This window comes from Chrysochloris asiatica, unplaced genomic scaffold (assembly GCF_000296735.1).
Source record: "Chrysochloris asiatica unplaced genomic scaffold, ChrAsi1.0 scaffold00014, whole genome shotgun sequence".
In the NCBI taxonomy this organism is placed as follows: Eukaryota; Metazoa; Chordata; class Mammalia; order Afrosoricida; family Chrysochloridae; genus Chrysochloris; species Chrysochloris asiatica.
In genome coordinates, this window is record NW_006408532.1 from 34654185 (window position 1) to 34665235 (window position 11051).

An 11051-nucleotide genomic window follows, 5' to 3' on the forward strand; every position below is an offset into this window, starting at 1 on the left:
GAATGCAACACCATTCCTTTTCAATTTGTCATTCCTGGCATAGTAAACCATGTGGTTGTCAGATTCAAAATGGTCAATACCAGTCCATTTCAGCTCACTAATGCCTAAGATATCAATGTTTATGCATTCCATTTCATTTTTGACAACTTCCAATTTTCCCAGATTCATACTTGATACATTCCATGTTATGATTTTCAATGGATGTTTACAACTGTTTCTCTTCATTTTGAGTTGTGCCCCATCAGCAAATGAAGGACTGGTGGGCTTTTCTCCCACGTGCTTTACTCCATTTGCATCATCATGGTCAGCTCTGCTTTGAGGAGGCAGCTCTTCCCTAGTCACATTTTGAGTGCCTTCCAATCTGAGGGGCTCATTTTCCAGCACTCTATATGACAGTGTTTCTCTGCTATGCATAAGATTTTCAGTGACTAAATTTTTGGAAGTAGTTCGTCACTCCTTCTTCCTAGTCTGTCTTTGTCTGGAAGCTCATCTGAAACCTGTCCACCATGGGTGACCCTGCTGGTATTTAAAATACTGGTGACATAGCTTTCATAATCACAGCAACTCACAAGCCATCACAGTATGACAAACTGACAGACGAGTAGTGGCCCTTTGGTTTTAAGTGGAAACTGTCACTTTAAATTTCAAGGAGATCTGTGTGCATGCATAGTAGAACCCTCCAGGGGTGGGGGTGGAGTGTCCACTCAAATTACTGAGGATAATCTTCTTTACTGTACGTCAATTGATTATGTTGTTGTTGTTAAGTGCCATCGTGTGGATTCCGACCCATAGCAACCCAATATAAGGTTCTGAAGAACAGCTGGTGAGCTTGAATTGCTGACTTTGTGGTTCAGTCGACTTTACAGACCAGTGCATTAACCCACAGCACCACACCAGTCTCCCAACTGATTATAGATGTTCCCTATATCTACAAATTACCTTCATAGTAACATGTAGATTAGCATTTGAATAACTGGGTGTGTTAACATACCCAAGCTGACATGTAACACTAACCATCACAATCATTCAGTCTCTTTGTTGGCTGCTTAGGAAGTCAGATCTCCTGTCCATGAAGTGTAGCTTTTATTCACATATGAAAGTGGAGGGATAGGACTATCAAGGGAGAAGAACAGAGAGCGGGACCCTACCCAGAGAAGCAGTGATGCCTGAAATGGAGGCAGAGATGATGACGTGGAGCAATGGAGCAGCTGGAGACTTTAGATCCGGAGAGGGAGAGTGACCGTGTGCTGAAGACCTGGAGGTACGGGGGAAGGATTGCATGGAGGGGATTGTAACCATGGCAATGAGATGATATACGATAGAATGAATGTAAAACTAAAGTTCTCCCATGTAAACTATCTCGTAATTCACAATAAAACATTTAAGAAAAAAAAAAAAAGAAAGTGGAGGGAAAAGTCTGTAATTCAGGACACATTACTCATTAGCCCAGATGCTCAGTAGCAGCCTTGAGATAGGGCCAGACTGTCCAGAAAATGACTGGTCAGCCCCAAGTGGCATAATGGTGAAACCTTAAGAGACACTGATTGTCAGCAGTGACAATCTCCCTGAAATTAGCAATGCTGCCTGTATAAGATAAACCTTTTTGCTTGAAGGACTGCATGTAATAGCAACTAATTCTGGCCAATTTAAACAAAAGAGAATTTAATAAGAAGTTCACAGGATGGAAGGGAAGGTTGGAGAACCAGACGAGTAAAGGACAGAATCCAGGTAGTTACAGAGAATATAATGAGAGCAGAAACTGCTTCTCTTCTAGTAGTGCAGCTGAAAAACTCACTAAAATCATTTCAACTCACTTGCATCATTCTGCTTTAGGTTTAGTATCCCAGGAGACGGTCTGGTTATCTAAGCCTAGGTCAAATGTCTACCCTCTTAGGTCTTAAGGAGCCTCTAAGGACAAGGATTTCTACACACACGTGTTATGTGCCATGGAGTTGGTTCCGACTCATAGTGACCCTACACAGGGTTTCCAAGGCTGTAAATCTTCCTGGGAGTAGACTGCCTCATCTTTTTCCCCGCAGAACCGCTGGTAGTTTTGAAGTGCCAGCCTTGAGGTTCGCAGCCCGATTCATAACCCCTACGCTACCAGAGCTCCTTTCTGGAGAGTGAAAAATTCCAAAAGGAAAACTGGAGTCCTGGTCTGGTGCTGTAGAATAAGCACTGGACCACAAAGTCAGTTTGAACCGCAAGTTTGGTGGTTCAAACTCACCAGCCACTCCTCAGAAACCCTTTATAGGATTGCTTTGAGTCAAAACTGATTCGAGGGCACTTAACAACAATATTACAAAGGAGAAACATTTTGTGTTATTAAAAAAAAAAAAATTACCACTTTGGCTGTTCAGCATGTAAATTTTCAAAAATTCCTAAAGTACTCCTAACACAATACAATTATCCCTTATAAAATGAAAATTTCTTGTCCATTCCTCAGAGGCAAAGTAACCCAGTCTCATTACTTGCTAGAATCAAATCTAAGTATTGTTAAATACAGTTTTGCTCTAACTTCATCTCAGCTGTCTTAGATCAAGTCTGTAGCTGTAGAGCCCCGCCCACAATGGGGCACTAGGAGTACTCCAGTGATTTACTGGAGGCGGGTGGGTGGGTGAGTTCAGCTGTGAGGAGAGAGGAAAGCAGGGTATAGCAGGGGAAAAGAAAATTAGTTAAGTCATGTTATGGTCTAAGCTGAAGACTAGTTTTAACCTAAAGTCAGAATTATACACAGAATTGTTGCCACTTTGGGACAAAGGTATGAATAAATGATCCAGAAATGATATGATCTATATCAAGTACCCAAATAAAATGAGATCACCTCAACCTATCAGTTATGGTTGGATAGCTTTCACCTTGCCTCCCTTTTTTCTGTAGATCTTCTAGGGCTCCCAAATTTCCATATACCCTTTTTAATTAAACGAGCTAAACTTTCTCATAAACTCCCATTTCCATTGATGACAGGAAAAAAGACAACCTTATTAGGTAAAAATAAGTTGCTGTCTCCCAGATTTAAATGGTCTTGTGTGTGTGTGTGAATTGAGTGCTAGTTTACAGGGCAGATCATCAGTTTTGCACTAAACCAAGTATTTTGTTTCACTGCAATGTTAATGATATCCTCCATGCACCCTTGGTTAACATCCTTTTCTGAATCCAGCTTGAACCTCTGTAATGTCCCTGTTATTGTACTGTACTGTTGCTGTTGTTTTTGTATTATCTTTAGAAATATCATACTTGCATGTGGTATTAATGATTTTGTCTGATGGTTTCCACATTCCTTTGTATCACCTCTCTGGAATGATCAACCATGTGAATTTCTTCCAATCAGTTGGCCAGATAGCTGTCTTCCAGAGTTTTTGACACGGATGAGTGAGTTCCTCTAGTGTTGCATCAGTTTGTTGAAAGATTGCTTTTTTATTGTTGTTGTTTAAAGCTTTTATTGTGAACTGAGTGTTAGTTTACAGGGCAGAACATCAGTTTTGCACTCAATCAATTGTATTTTGTTTCATTGCAATGATTACAGTTTCCTCCATGTACCCTCTGTTAACAGATGTCTCTCTCTCTTTTTTATGATGTACACAGTGTACACAGAAAGTATGTATTAGTTTAAATGAACAAAGGGCACATTTTGCAAGCCAACCTCCTGCCTTTCTCTTTCCATGGGCCTAGAGTCCTTAGCTGCTCTATCACTCTATGCTATCACCTCTGCTTCCATCTCTGGTGTCACTGCTTCTCCAAATAGGGTCCCATGTTTCACTCAGGCTCTTCCCTCTTGACGGTTTTAGGGTCCTCTGTCCCTGGAATGAAAGATTAACTACTCCCCTCTTTTTGATACACATCTTCTACCTTTACATTTGTGACAATCCCAATTAGTCATGATAACAATTACTCACTATTGAATCAAAAGAATCCTATCCTTATCCTCTCATCCCCTTTCACCAGACCCATCTAGACAAGAGGAAACTATTCATTGGGGATTCTACCCTAGCTTTCTTGCTCTGCAACTAAGCACACTCTTGAAAATTTACAAGCCAGCCACTTAGTGCCTTTATAGCCCCCCATTTTTGGTAGCCAATGTCTAAGTTGCCTGTCCCTTATCAACCCTGTGTACTGAGCGGGATAGGGTTGATGGTTGATATGAAGACTCCTTCTCTCTCGTTTGGAGTTTTGAGCAATTAAGGAGCTCTGGTAGCATAGTGGTTACAAATCAGGCTACAAACCTTAAGGTCAGCAGTTTGAAACTACCAGCTGTGCCACGGGAGAAAGATGAGTCTTTTTGCTCCCGTCAAGACTTACAGCCTTGGACAGGGTCACTATGAGTTGGTTCTGACTCCACGGCACATAACCACCATGTATAGCAATTTACACATGCTTCCTGTATCAAATTTCTTTATCTTCCTCTAGTCGAGTTCTGATCATCAAGCCATCCAAGCTAGGTCAAATGGGTACTATCTGCAAGTTTGGGAGCTCTCACACGCCTCTCCCTACTTCAGATCAGCTGGTTGCTTCACTCTCAGCTCTAGCCCTGTGGCTAGGTCAGTGTCCATGGGCTCAGGAGTTCCCAAGTCTCCCTAAACTTCTGACTAACCTCTTATCTCTCTCATCTCAAGGTTGATGGGTGTGAATGGTGTTTTTAAGAGACACATCTAAGAATGAAGAGATCAAACTCCTTCTTAGGGTTCTTTCTTTAGCCTCCGTCTTTGCAAGATGTCTTCTTAATGCTAAAGGAGGTATAGGTGTTCTCCTAATATGGGGAAAGGGCCTTTGGTCAGTAAGCTGTCTGACCTGTACATGCAGTGTAAATTGGCCTGATCACTGAACTTTGGTCTGTGCTCTCTTCATAGCTACTGTTCAGTGATCGAGCACATTAAGTTTAATTGGTGATCTGATTTCTCAGCACTCAGACCAGCCAGTGTTCTTCCTTGACTAACTTGATCCCACCTTGACTTTCAGTAATATTAAAGTTCCTTTGAGATCCACTATATCCTTTATCTGGAGTCCTGGTATGGCACTGCGGGTTAATGCGTTGGATTGCAAAGTTGATTTGAACTGCAAGGTTGGCAGTTCAAGTTCACCAGCTGCTCCTTGGAAACCCTATACAGGGTCGCTATGAGTCATTAACAACAACATGTCCTCTATCTAGGATAAGCATTGAATGAGTCGAAACCAACTCGACACCACTTAACACTCTTGTTCCTGGCTGGGCTGTCTGCACTACTTACAGCTTATGCTATAAGGTAAGTCCACTAGCTCTCAATTGGTGTGGCTCTTATAACAAATTTCTTTTTCTATGATTTTCAAAGGACATTCTGTATGGGGTGTTTGTGTGTATGTATATGTCCTCAGACAGTATACCAAAACATGACAGACTATGCTTGACTACCCCACGTGGTCATAGGGTTACTTTGCAAGAGGTTTTTCTCTCTGGGTTCCAGGTAGGAGAGGGGCTTGTGCTCTTTATTTCGCTTTCCTCCTCAATCTGTCTTAAGTCCCTGTGTTCTCACTACCCATCCCTGACTCCCTGAGCTCCAGCCAGAATTCTAGAGAGCTTTCTGAGAGACCCCGATGGTCCCTTCTATCTGACTCTTGTTCTAAATCCCTTTTCCCTTCTATCAAATGAGCTTCTTCTCTTTTGATTGGAGAAGTAATTAAGTCCCATGCTTTTCCTTCTCTACACCAGTCTTTGTTCTGCTAGAGGCCCTCCCCTTGCCTCAATGGTAGAAAGGCTTCAGGGGAAGAAGGGAGAAGAAACAGTCCAATGGGAAAAATATTTCAAAAAGGATTTAAGAAGGTATGATGTTTTGGTGACTGTATCATTTTCTTACTTCACAAGTGTACTGGTCTGGGGTGTAGGGATGGTGACAAGGGGTTTGTGGAGCAGAGATATTGAGTGGGAGGTTCTGGCTAGAAAGATCTGAGGTTATAGGATAACAGGTTTGCCCTAACCTGTGACAAGTGTCATTCAGTTGGTAGAGGAACCCACTCACAAAAACTTGCATCTTATTTTTTCCAGTATTTATTTGTATTTACAACCACCTGGATTTAACAGATTATTATATGCCTTCTAGTCAGTTTTGATTCATAAGGGCTCTGGATAGGGTTTATGAGGGTGGCTGGTGGGTTTGAACTGGGGACCTTGAGGTGAGCAATCTATTGCTTATACTACAGAGCCACACCAGGGCTCAGCTCCCCATTTTAAATATAAACACCTAATTGCTTGGACTTTTTCTCTAGGTATATCCTTTTATACCTAGAGAAAAGATTTCCTAAGAGGACAGATTTCCTCTTAGACTGGCAGGGCTGAGGCTTGAGTTGGGCAGGTGATATCCATGTATGTGCACAAACTCCAACAATGTCTATTCATCTGCTGAGAGGGCAGATTTATGGGTTCCAAATTATGGGCCAAGATACTAGGGTTTCTAGTTCCATTCTAAGAAGGGCAGTTAATGTTGTTTAAAACTTATTTGTGGAATGTTAAGTTTGTATATGAAGTCCTGGTTTGGTGCTGTGGGTTAATGCACTGGAAGGCAAAGTCAGTTTGAACAGCAGGGTCAGTGGTACAAGCTCACCAGCTGCTCCTCAGAAATCCTGTACAGGGTCACTATGGGTTGCAACTGACTTGGGTCACTTAATAAGTTTGTACATGTATACAAGTACACATTTTCTGGGGAGGGAGGGAATTTCTGCTTTTATAAACATCTCACAGAATGTGGTTCAGTTTTACACATTTATTTTGTAATTGAATTATCTGCAGTCTGATTTTGCTCTCCATTGTATCCTTAGTCCCAGCAGTATAGTATGCCCTGGCAAACCTCATTATTTGATCAATTAATGAAATGTGTGTAAATTTTCATGGTTCTTACTACATTTTGCTATATTACAAATGTTTCTCAAACTTTAAATTATCTGGGAACTGTATTAAATATGCAGATTCCCAACCTTATCTTGAACTCTAGTTTAGCCTTGTAGGATAAGCACTAGACTGCAAGGTTGGTTTGAACTGCTAGGTCAGTGGTTCAAACTCACTAGCTGCTCCTCGGAAACACTAGACAGACATGATTTGGAACCGATTTGACAGCTCTTAACAATCTTTATGTAGCACTGTGGGTTAATCCAACAGATTGCAAATCTGTTTGAACTGCAAGGACGGCGGTTCAAGTTAATCAGCTGCTCCTCGGAAACCCTATATGGGGTTGCTATGGGTCAGAACTAACTCGACAGTACTTTACCACAACAAAAATCTTTATAATGCAATTCAGTAGAGGTGAGATGTAGCCTGGGAATTTGTACTTCTAACCAGCATTCTTGGTGGTTTAGAAAGTTTGGATCCTTGAAATTCAGTGTTTCACTTTAAACATGCCTGCAATGGGCAAGACTTGATAATAAATGGGATTTGTAACAGTATTCAGGGTTGAACTACATTAGGCAAATCTTCTGCACAAGACCTTTTTAAAGTGTTGAAGAACAAAGATGTCAGCTTGAAGACTAAATCAAGTATGCCTGACCTGTGCTATGGTATTTTCAAGCTGGACAGTGAACAAGGAAGTCTGTAGAAGAATTGATGCTTTTGAGTTATGGTGTTCAAGGAGAATATTGAAAGTGCCATGGGCTGCCAAAAGATCAAATAGATCTGTGTTGGAAGATGTGCAGCCCAAGTGCTCCTTGGAGGCCAGGATGGCCAAACTTCGTCACTTATACTTCAGACATATTGTCAGGAGGGACCAGTTGCTGGAGAAGGATATCATGTTTGGTAAAGTGGAGGGTCAGAGAAAAAGAGTAAGACCCCCAACGAGATGGATTGGCCAAATGGTAACATTAATAGGCTCAAGGTGGCAACAATTTGTGAAGTTGACCTGGGATTGGGTAGTGTTTCGTTTTGTTGTGCATAGGGTTGCTATGAATCGGTGGTACCAACTTGAATGGCATCTAACCACCACCTATCCAATAAAATTTTTAGCACTCAACATTTTCAAATCAAACCAATCTATGGACATATTCCCATTGGTCTAGCTTAAAAAAAAAACAACAAAAAAACCCACAGACACCCCCTGCCCCTCACAATGTAGCAGCAAAGTTAAAAAAAAGTCACTGTGGAACAATAATTTCATTTTGAAATTATTGTGGTTAAGTACCATCATCTTTTGACCCAGACTCTTCATAGTTTCTAGGTAGCAGCTGGTGGGTTTGAACCACTGACCTTATCCTATAGCAGCACACTTGTTTTTATTGTTGGTGCCACCCAGTTGGTTCTGACTCATAGTGACCCTGTATAGGGTTTCTAAGGAATACCTGGTGAGCTTGAACTGCTGACTTTGGGATTAACACCGACCTTGCAGGATTCAATTGTTAAGTACCAGAATCGATTCTGACCCATAGCGACCCTGTCTGTATAGGGTTTCCGAGGAGCAGCTGGTGACCTTGAACCGCCGACCTTGCAATCCAGCCATTAACCAACAGCCGCAACACTAAGGACCCAATTAGTTCCTAGAAAAAGGACATCAAGCTTGCTAGAGGGTCAGTGAAGAGATGGGCATTGACGACCCACAGTGGGCTCTAATGTAACAGGACCCGGCAGTATTTCATTCTGTTGTACATAGTCCATTGTAAGTTGGAACTGATTCTTAAACTGGAACTTACTGACCATATTTAAGATGTGTTAAGTGCCTTCATTTCCGAATCACAGCCAACTTGCAGTGTTTCCAAAGGAGCAGCTGATGAGTTTGAACCACTGACCTTGTGCTGTTGAGTGGGTTGACTCATAGCGACCCTATATAGGATTATAGTGTTTATATATACATATATAGTATAGCAGTAGATGTATCGGAGTAGCTGGTGAAGTTTGCCGACCTCATGGTTCAAACTGACTTTGCAGTCTAGTGCACATTAACCCACAGTACTACACCAAGTACTATATATGTTAACATAAGGCACTGAAAACCAACCACGTATGTTTTAAGAGAAAAATTGTGGTTGCTTTCATGAAAGACTATATTCCAGTGGCATCAATGATCAAATATTTAGGAAGGATACATGAACATTCCTTCGAATTTAAGTATTTTACATGATAGGGAACATAAGGCAAAACTTGGTTTCATTTAGTTCTGAAAAACTTCACTTCAAACATGTCACTATTAACAGGTTACGAATCGGGCTGCGAACCTTAAGGTCAGCGGTTCAAAACTACCAGCCGCTCCGTGGGAGAAAGATGAGGCTTTCTACTCCCGTAAGGATTTACACCCTTGGAAACCCTGTACAGGGTCGCTATGGGTCGGAACCGACTCGATGGCACTTAACAGAAACAGCTTAGCATATTTTGAAGTGTGTTTTAAAAAATTCTGTATATTTGACTTTAGTTATGTTTACTTCTCATCCTGAGAATTTTCTCAACCCAACTAATTCAGTCCATGTTTAAAACCAATTGACCGATTAATAGTAGTGGCAATGTAAAAATTCCTTCCCTCCCAATGCTGTATAAATGTCAGATATTCTTTAATCTTCAGTATGTTCATGATCAGATCTGTAAAAGGCCAAACTGAAAATCTTTTAATATCCAGCATATCAACTTAGTTTTCAATTGATGAAAGCTTTGAGTCATTGTTCTCCTGGGATGTTTTTCTCCCATAGGAATAACAATTGCACTAAAATGTCATTATTCTTTTCAGGGTAAGGGTCCATTTTAGTACTGGTAGTATTATGAATGCTACTCTCAGCAGCTCTAACCAATCCACACTTAAGATACCGAAGGGGGTAACAATAACAGCTACATAGAATTCAGCCTAATTTCACCTATGTGGAAACCACCAATCAAGCAGATTCAGACTCAAGGCACATGTACCGAAAAAGAATTTTCAAGTATGTACCTTTTGGGAGTAGATTGTCAGTTATTTTTCTAAGGCTTTTATTGGATTTAAACCATCAACCTTTCATCCAGCAACTGAGCATCATCCGGGTCTCCAATTTATAAAGACCCACTACAGCATTTGGTCTACTTCACAAGTTCCATTAACCAAGAGAATGCTATTTCCTGCCCCAAACCAAATAGCTTTACTGCAATTCTAATCGCCTTATAGAGTATTATGCACGTACACCTCAGAAATACTGCCTACTTCACATTCTATATAAGATAAATTGCTAAACTTTTAAGACCAGAACTGAGTTTAATTATTCTTTTAGATGTAATCTGTCACTCATGTGCCATGCTTTCTGAACATTTGGGGGTCAATGGCTAACTTTAGTGGTTACAGACTAGTTTTCTTTTATAAATTTTAGAACAACAAGCAACTGGATTACTGTACAAGAGAAATAATTCATCATACCGTGTCAAATCAACCCTAGTTCAAATTGGGCACACACCAAATCTAGCATATCATGGGAGTTTTATTTGGAAGTGAACTTTTAACTCAAATACAAATATGCCAAGATACTACACACAAAAACATCCACAGGAACTTTTTTTTCATTTTTTTTTGAATTGTTCACAAACATTTCCTACATAATCCAACATATAACAGAAAAATGGTACATCTTAATCTTTCAATTTGCATACAATGGAAAAACAAGAATATATATATATTTTACAAAGTTTAACTAATAAGACAACTAGCAGGCTGACAGTTTAAAGTCTATAGGTGAGAAATTATCTAATAAAAATAACCAGAATTTATATTCAGCATCGAACACTTCCACAGCTCAGTATTATTCTGACTAATAAAACTTGCTGCCAATCAGGTTTATGGTATATACTTATATCATTACTCAATTGTATCACTGCTCCCTATCTGGGTTGTCATTAATGACATAAAATAGTTGCAAAGTAGGGGCAAGCATTTGCAAAAACAAACAAAAAACCCCCAAGGCTTCTTTTAAGCATCTGAATATGTGTGATAGCATTTCTTCCCAAACAATGGACTTTCAAGTCATCAAATCATCAGCACTGAATTAAATTGTCAAGGTATTTTGCCTATGTCCAAGGAGAGATGCACTTCAACAGAGGAGCTGAAAATCAAATTTAGTGTTTAGTTTGGGGAATCCAGCCATTTAAAAAATGA